The 8034-nt window shown below is 37.0% G+C and overlaps 1 pseudogene; it reads left to right on the top strand.

Moving 5' to 3' along the window:
• The first annotated feature begins 336 nt into the window (after nt 1-336).
• On the top strand, nt 337-729 carry LOC118675235 (annotated as a pseudogene).
• Nucleotides 730-8034: the final 7305 nt, after the last annotated feature.

The following is an 8034-nucleotide window of genomic DNA, read 5'->3' as shown; positions in this document are numbered from 1 at the left end:
AGTAACACATATAACCCGACAATATATAATACATATTTTTATTCAATATAATTATGTAATTTGATCCTTTTAACACTAGCATCTCATATTTTAAATATACAAAGGAAAATTAGTCAATTTATCTAAAAACCTTATATTAATAATATACTCTATGGCAAAATTCTGAATTATAAAACATATCCAATATAGACTTTATCAGAGAATTAACAATCTTATGAATATAAATATATGAGCAAGAAATTGCATCACAGCATATATGTTTAAAAGTATACACAATTGCTCTTGGGCTGACATCTTGGCCAGGCAGCAGCATATCCCAGCTCTCTGAGTTCTGTGATGCTGCCCAAAGACAACAAGAAGAAGAAAGATGCTGGAAAGTTGGCCAAGAAAGACAAAGACCCTGTGAACAAGTCAGGGATCAAGGCCAAAAAGAATAAAGTGGTCCAAAGGCAAAGTTTGGGACAAGCTCAATAATCTGGTCTTGTTTAAAAAAGCAACATATGACAAGCTCTGTAAGGACGTTCCCAAGGACAAGCTTATAACCCCAGGTGTGGTCTCCCAGAGGCTGAAGATTCGTGGCTCCTTGGCCAGGGCAACCCTTCAGGAGCTCCTTAGTAAAAGGCTTATTGAACTAGTCTCAAAGCACAGAACTCAAGTGATTTACACCAGAAACACCAAAGGTGGGGACTCCCCAGCTGCTGGAGAAGATGCATGAACAACAGATCTCACCGGCTGTATATTTTGAAAAATAAATCTTTATTAAATAAGTAAAAAAGTATACACAATTATACAGTGGGCACAGTGGTCAAATAAGTTAACTTTACACTATAACCTATAGTTATTTAATCTAGTTTAACTTTAGATTTCTAACAAACTAGCTTTGTAGGATTTTTGTTATTATTTGTGTGTTTGTTTACTTTTGTTAATCCTCATCCAAGCATATTTTTTTCCATTGATTTTTAGACAGAGTGGAAGGGAGGTGGAGAAACAGAGAGAGAGAAACATGGATATGAGACACCTCAATTGGTTGCTTCCCGCATGTGCCCTGACTGGACGAGGGGTCAAGCCTGCAACCGAGGTATGTGTCCTTGACCGGAATCAACCCTTAAGCCCATGGGCCAATGCTATAACTACTGAGGCAGATCAGCTAGGTCTAATAAACAAGCTTTGCAAAATTAACACTCTTAAGAAAGGTAAGAACTTTGGCATACATGAATAGTTCCCTAATGCTCATGTTCTAACCTACTTATATTTTAAACTAATCTGAAGACTTACTGAATTGTTTAGACCATAATTCTTATAACATAAAAGTGCATCTTTCAAAAGAAAAGCACCGGGCGAAAGGGATAATCAGACCATGATGTTCTATCTCTTGTGAAGAACAAGTAGACATCTGGTGCCATATGAAACCTGAGGCTAATACTACATGGCATAATCTCATGCCTGCAGCTTCCCTGATGGAGGTCCTGTTGAGAATAACTATGAGGGTTGACAACATTTAACAAAGAAGCTGTGGCAGCATCCACAAGCAAAGAGGAGCCAAAGTGAAACTCTCAACAGAAATAGAACAATACAGAGAATTATCACAAGATATACGTGACAAGTAACACAACATCTCACAGCTTTAAGATAAGAAGATACTGAGGATCTTGCCTAATATAATTAAAGAGAGCTAAAAAAGAAACATTTGTTTTTCCCTCTGCATATAATAATACTTCTGAGAAATGGAAAGTTAGGGGAAGATAAAATTCCAATGTACATTTCAGAAGGAAGACATTTGTTCTGAAATCCCACTGATGGTCTCTTTTCAGGTTAGTGGTGAGAAATAGAAATATATATCACATAAAAACATCCTAATTCCCAGCCCACATCCTAGGAAATGATAGCAATTGTAAACATTGTTCCTAAAGCAGGCTAAAGAAGAAAATTTGCTTGCAGGTTTAGAAAAAGTATTAAAAATTAACTAACCCACATGAACTTACTACTTGTGATAATGGGATACATGAACATGGAGTTTTAAAATCTTCATGTTGATTTGATGCATCAAGAAAATCTGGACCTCCAGAGGTATTAATTGGATCAGAAGATGTTGCATATTATAGAGATTTGCTAGTAGACTAACACTGAATTAGAAGCCTAATTAGCTCTATCAAAGTATAGCCAAGCAGTTCAAAATGCGGCAGTTTAGAAAGAAGCTAGGAAAATTTCTGGGCAAGTAGAATGGGGAAACTGAGACAAGAAAATTTGGGCAGTTTTCAGACAACTTGTGAATTGCAAGATCTTATCTTTTCATACCAAGGACACTTGAGAGCAAATGGTTTAAACCTCTCCTCCGCAATCAGAGAATACATAGTTTAAATCACCCTGACCTGGGAAAATAGAGAACAAAGACCTAATTAATGACACTTGTGCCAGCTAAATCCAAGTAGAGATGAAGTCTGGGGGACAAATAACAAAAAACCCCAAGTCATTTTGATGGTATCACTTGAAGGGGGAATGTTAGGCAGGGTAGATAACTGCTAGGGCAGAACAATGGGAAGGGGAAAAGGGGAGGTTATCTCACCACGGAACAAAGAAGTGATCAGTCTTAAGACTTGCCAAAATATTTTCACCAGACGTGCTCATAAATTTTGAGAAAAGCCACAACAACGTAAAAAGGTGACCCTTGAAATCTAGTTTATCCAGCAGGGGAGCCTGAAACCTATAGGAAGATAACCTATAAAATCTTTAACCCCCCCACCAGGTAGGGTGCTCAGACTAGCTGAGTTGCCCACTTGTGCTTTATGCTAAGTGTGTTTTTAATAAATTTGCTTACTTTGCTTCCTTAATAAATTTGTTTGCTTTTCTTCAACACTGCATTCAGTCACTTTTCTGAATTCTTTCTCATGAGTGTGGCAAGAGCCAAGGAGGGGAAATCCCTCTTAAACATGGCAAGTTATCTGATAACAAAAGCATTTTATTATTTCTTGATGACACAGATTTTCATGTTTTGTCAAAAGAATACTCAAAATGATATAAGAATTCAGGTAGGCAGAAAGGAAAAAAGAAAGGTATACAAATAGTTTTGTTAAGGAGACAAAACATTGCATTTTATATTTTTGAAATATTTCCATAAAGTCAGGGGAAGAATTGTTTGAAGTTTAAAGAGTTTCTTAAAATGTATGCTTTAATGAAAGACCTCTTTATCCTGGAAATTTCAAATAAATTATTCTACATTTAAGTAATTTGCCCAATAATCAAAAGTCTTTTATTTGTAAAACATTAAAAATCTACCTATATACTTAAAAATAATTACTTTAATATTAGTTTTTTGACAATAATATGCATTACAATTTATTGAAAACACATTTTCATTTCGTTTTACAATGTTTTGCTATAAAGGTAAGCATGCTGATTAGCAACTATTATAGATATTTGCTCAAGCCTTTGGGCAAATTAATAAATCCCTTGTGGAAATGTGAACTTTTCTAATAAAGCTACCTTTTCCTTATTCTCTGCTGGTTGCTTAAGAACCATTCTTATACCCTGGATCTCTAAGACCAAAGACAAACAATTCTTATAAATTACTCATAACAATTATTTTAATTTCCCACTCAATGTTAGAAGTAACTTAAAAGGAAATACAGGGAGGAAAATCACATTTACAAAAATACAGAAAGGATTAGGTATAATAAATCCTCAATCCTATTTTCCACAGGTCAAACCGTAATGACCTGCAGCAACTAGAAATTATGGCCAAATGAGATTGTTTGAGAATTAACAAAATTTTAAGATGGAAAACATTTCCCATGAAAAACCTGTTTGAAAAAAGTGAAAACTAAAATTTAAGGCAAGGGAAATTGAACAGCTGGGAATAGGCCAGAGAACAGTTTGTGGAATTAGCAGCATGGATAAACATTTGCCCAGACAGTAGCCTAAGATAGCCTAGGGGTTTAGTTGTCACAACACAAATGAACTAATTGTGATGACTATTTCTGAGGAAGATGAAGGGAAAAAATAGTTTATTAGTCAATAGTAGTTAATTGGTATGTTTTTTGAAATGTTATTTATTTTTCAACATATCTGACTCCAAGTATATCTACACCCAAATAAAATCTAGAGAGTAAAGTTGAAAGCAAACAAACAAAAAATAACACATATTTTAATGTGTCAAAGTTTTTAAAAATTGAAACACATTTTCTTGAGCCATGTTTCTACTTTCCAAGACATTTTTGATTCAGAAGTTGTCATAATTTCATCTTTTCCAGGAAAATCTTTTTCAAACAAATTTTAGCATGAATGATAAAGAAAAACAGAGTTTGCTACATGTTGGTTTTTTGAAGAATTTTCATTCTGGTCTTGATCTGAAGGAACAATTTTGAATAACCCAACATTCATAAAAATGGTAAAAAAAATCTTGGAATTATCAGTATGGCTCTATATTCAAATATGTGAAAGGAAAGAAAAGCATATGGCCATGACTGAGAGACTGCAGAGTGGAGCACTTAAAGAAATCAGCATGGAAATAAAGTGCCCATTACCAAATGATAACTTACTGTATAATTTATGAAAAGGTAGAGTATGCTTAAACTGCACTTAGCACCTGGATGATATGAAATATAAATGCAATAAAATGTGTTCATGAAATTCCAGTAATAAGGAGTATGATGTTGGTTTCCTTTCTATCTTATTTCTAGTTTAACAGAGAGCAGTGGTAAACCTAGGCAATATTCAGTAGCTTTCACTCGATTATTTTTTAGACTCATAGACCTTGATTTTCAGAGTTTCAGAATTATCTGGTATAATATCTTTCTTGCGTGCATGCTCTCTCTTTCCTTCCCTGTCTTATCATGCAACATCTCAGACGGATGCAAATCTAACACACCAAACTATATAGTCTAGAAGAGTGTTACTCATTTAGTTAACAATTCTATATTGTCTGCCTAACATGTCAGGCATAATTTTTGGCACTTGAAATACATCAGTAAACAAAACTGATCCAAAGCCTACATTCCATAATGGCATGTGTAGAGTGATTTGTTCAGTATATTAATCAAGGTTCTTCAGATAATCATACCAATATAATGTATATAAGTAGAAGCAAGAGATTTATTTGAAGGAATTACTCCTGTGCTTGTGAAGGCTGGCAAGTCCAAAGTGAGCAGAATGGGTTGGCAAGCTAGAGAAGCTGAGAAGAGTAAATGTTACAGCTTAAGTCTGAAGGTAGTCTATTGGCAGAATTCCTTCTTCCTTGGGGGAAGACCAATCTCTGTTCTATTAAAGCCTTCAACTGATTTGAAGAGGCCCACCCACATTATGGAAGATAATCTGCTTTACTCAAGGTCCCCCAATTTAAATTTTAACCTCATTAAAAAACACCCTTACAGAAATAGCTGGACAATAAGGTCCAGCCAAGTTGACAGATAAAATTAACTAGAACATTCAGAAAATATGGAAGTTTGGGGTAAAGGTACTGTGGAAATAAATAAATATCACTAAAATGATAACATCAAATGCTATTTAGTTAGAGTTTGCTCATAATAAAGCCATCCACTGTCACTTGTGTTTTAACAGAGACTGAAAGGCAAGCAGAGGAGTGGGGAAGCTTTATTGGGAAAAAATGGGAAGGCTTCATGTATGACCTTATTTGAGGCTGTTGACATATGGAAGCTGTAGACAGGCTAACTGGAAGTGGAACATCCTGCATAATTGGTTAGGGCTGCATATCTGGCTTTCTCTAGTTGGTGCTAAGTTGGAAACAGGGACAAAAATAAGGGAAACTGTCAATTACTAATTAAGTCTTGACCATTTGGGAGCAATTTAGAGCAGTTGTATGGCTTTCTGGAAATAGCAGTTACTAGAGAGAGCAATCTGACTGCCTAGATGTCTTATTACAACAGTTTGGTTTTCTGTGTAGTTTATTATAAATAAGGGGGTTGGTTTTTTAAAGAGGCTGTTATATGCTGTCACTCAGACTTCTATTTTGATATGTGGTCTTATCATTTTCCACTTTTATATTTAGCCTTTCAAAAGGTAAACAATATAATAAAGATGTGAAGTGAACTGCACAGTGTATAAGAAGGTGATAAATGTTGCAGGGAATTATGAAACAATGTATGAATAATTTGCAGTACAGATTGGAGGAAGGTATAGGAAAGTTTGCAGTACTTTTAAAAAATATTTTTATTGATTTCAGAGAGGAAAGGAGAGGGAGGGAGAGAGAGAGGAACATCAATGATAAGAGAGAATCATTGATTGGCTGCCTCCTGCTTGCACACTGGGGATTGAGCCAGCCACCAGGACATGTGACCTGATCGGGAATAAAACCATGACTCCTGGTTCATAGGTCGATGCTCAACAACTGATCCACACCGGCTGGCAGGAAAGCTTTCAGTATTAAATTAAAAGTGAGATTTAAGCAAAACTTTGAAGAAGGTGATGGAATTATCCAAGCAAAAATCTGAAGGGATATAACACTAAACATATTGAACAGCTGCTGCTAAGCCTCTAATATGGGTTGATACTGGGTATTTAAAATATATCTAAAATAATCACAATGCTTCTCTTCCATCTTTTGGAATTCACCCTCTTTGGCATATATTTCACAATAGAAGCTACATTGTGAATCATTCATTTTCTTAGGGAGGGAATATTTAGAGGAAAAATAAAACAGGGGGAAGGGAGATGGAGGAGCGAAAGAGAATCAAAAGAAAAGTAAAGTCAGCAACCAGAGATCACAGACTTGTACTCAAATAAAGCTCATCTTTGAAATCTAGATCATTCTTGCTTGAACATTTTACCAGTTATATTTTGATATCATTTTTCTAAGTTGCTTCTGCTTGAACATTTCAGGGTTACTGGTTTAAGATCAGTATATGCTTAATTGATGTCCATTTGGTGGAATTTCCACGTCTCACAAATAATTCCAGATTAGATCTTATATTTTCCCAGCACAATGAAAACGGTTAGAGTCTGTGCTGTTCAGCCCCCAAAATGAGCCCTTATTATTCACATCAAAACTGGTTAAATCTCCTTCCACCTGAATAGGGCTCACCTTAAATAATACACAAGGGATATTGTAGGAATGCCTGGGTATGACCTCCAATGATCCTAATATATAAAAACCCAGGGTCTGTAACAACTGACTGAAGGCTCGACCTAACACCAGAAGTCAGCCCTGCAGTCAGTGCTGAGTTGCTATGGCGACCCAGCACTGACTGCTGAGGGGGCTGTGGATCAGGCTCAGAGAGAGGCCAGGAGAGAGAGGCAGGGCCTGATCTGTAGCTTCCATGGAAGTTGTTGATCAGCCATTGCCTCTCCCTTTCTCTCTGGCTTCGCCAGCAGCATTGCCTCTGTTTCTCTCTGGGCCTCCACGGGGGCTGCTGATCACCCTGCCTCTCTGATCAGGCCCGGAGATAGGCCTGGAGATGCAGACTGGCATAGAAACCGACCAATCAGAACCAAATTGCCGGCAGGGGAGGGCAGTTGGGGGTGATCAGGCAGGCAGACAGAGAGGTTAGGGGCGATCAGGTAGGCAGGCAGGTGAGCAGTTAGGAGCCAGTGGTCCCAGATTGCAAGAGATATGTCCAACTGCCGGATGCCTGATGCTGGCAGTGAGATATCCCCCAAAGGGTACCTGATTAGAGAGGGTGCATGCTAGGCTGAGGGGAATCCCCCCATGCACAAATTTAGTGCACCGGGCCACTAGTAGGTTATAAAATACATTGTGGCTTCTAATTCATGGTCTCTTGTATCACTTGATCACAGAAGCCAGCCACCATGTCAAAAGGTCTATGGAGACATCCACATGTAAGGAACTGAGATAACTAGCCAATAACTAGCCCAACTTGCCAGGCATTCATGTTAGCCACTTTGGGATGAATTATTTTGCCCCAGAAAAGACTTTAGATGACTGTACTTTGTACAGGTCACTTTTACCACATATAATGCTTAGTTTTATATGTCAACTTGACTGGGCTAAGTGATACCCACATAATTGGTAACATTATTTCTTGGTATGTCTCTGAGGGCCTTTCAGGAAGAGATTAGCATTCA

This window comes from Myotis myotis, unplaced genomic scaffold (assembly GCF_014108235.1).
Source record: "Myotis myotis isolate mMyoMyo1 unplaced genomic scaffold, mMyoMyo1.p scaffold_m19_p_2, whole genome shotgun sequence".
NCBI classification, from domain to species: domain Eukaryota; kingdom Metazoa; phylum Chordata; class Mammalia; order Chiroptera; family Vespertilionidae; genus Myotis; species Myotis myotis.
Note: the sequence above shows the minus strand (reverse complement) of the source record. Positions and strands in the feature narration are given on the sequence as shown.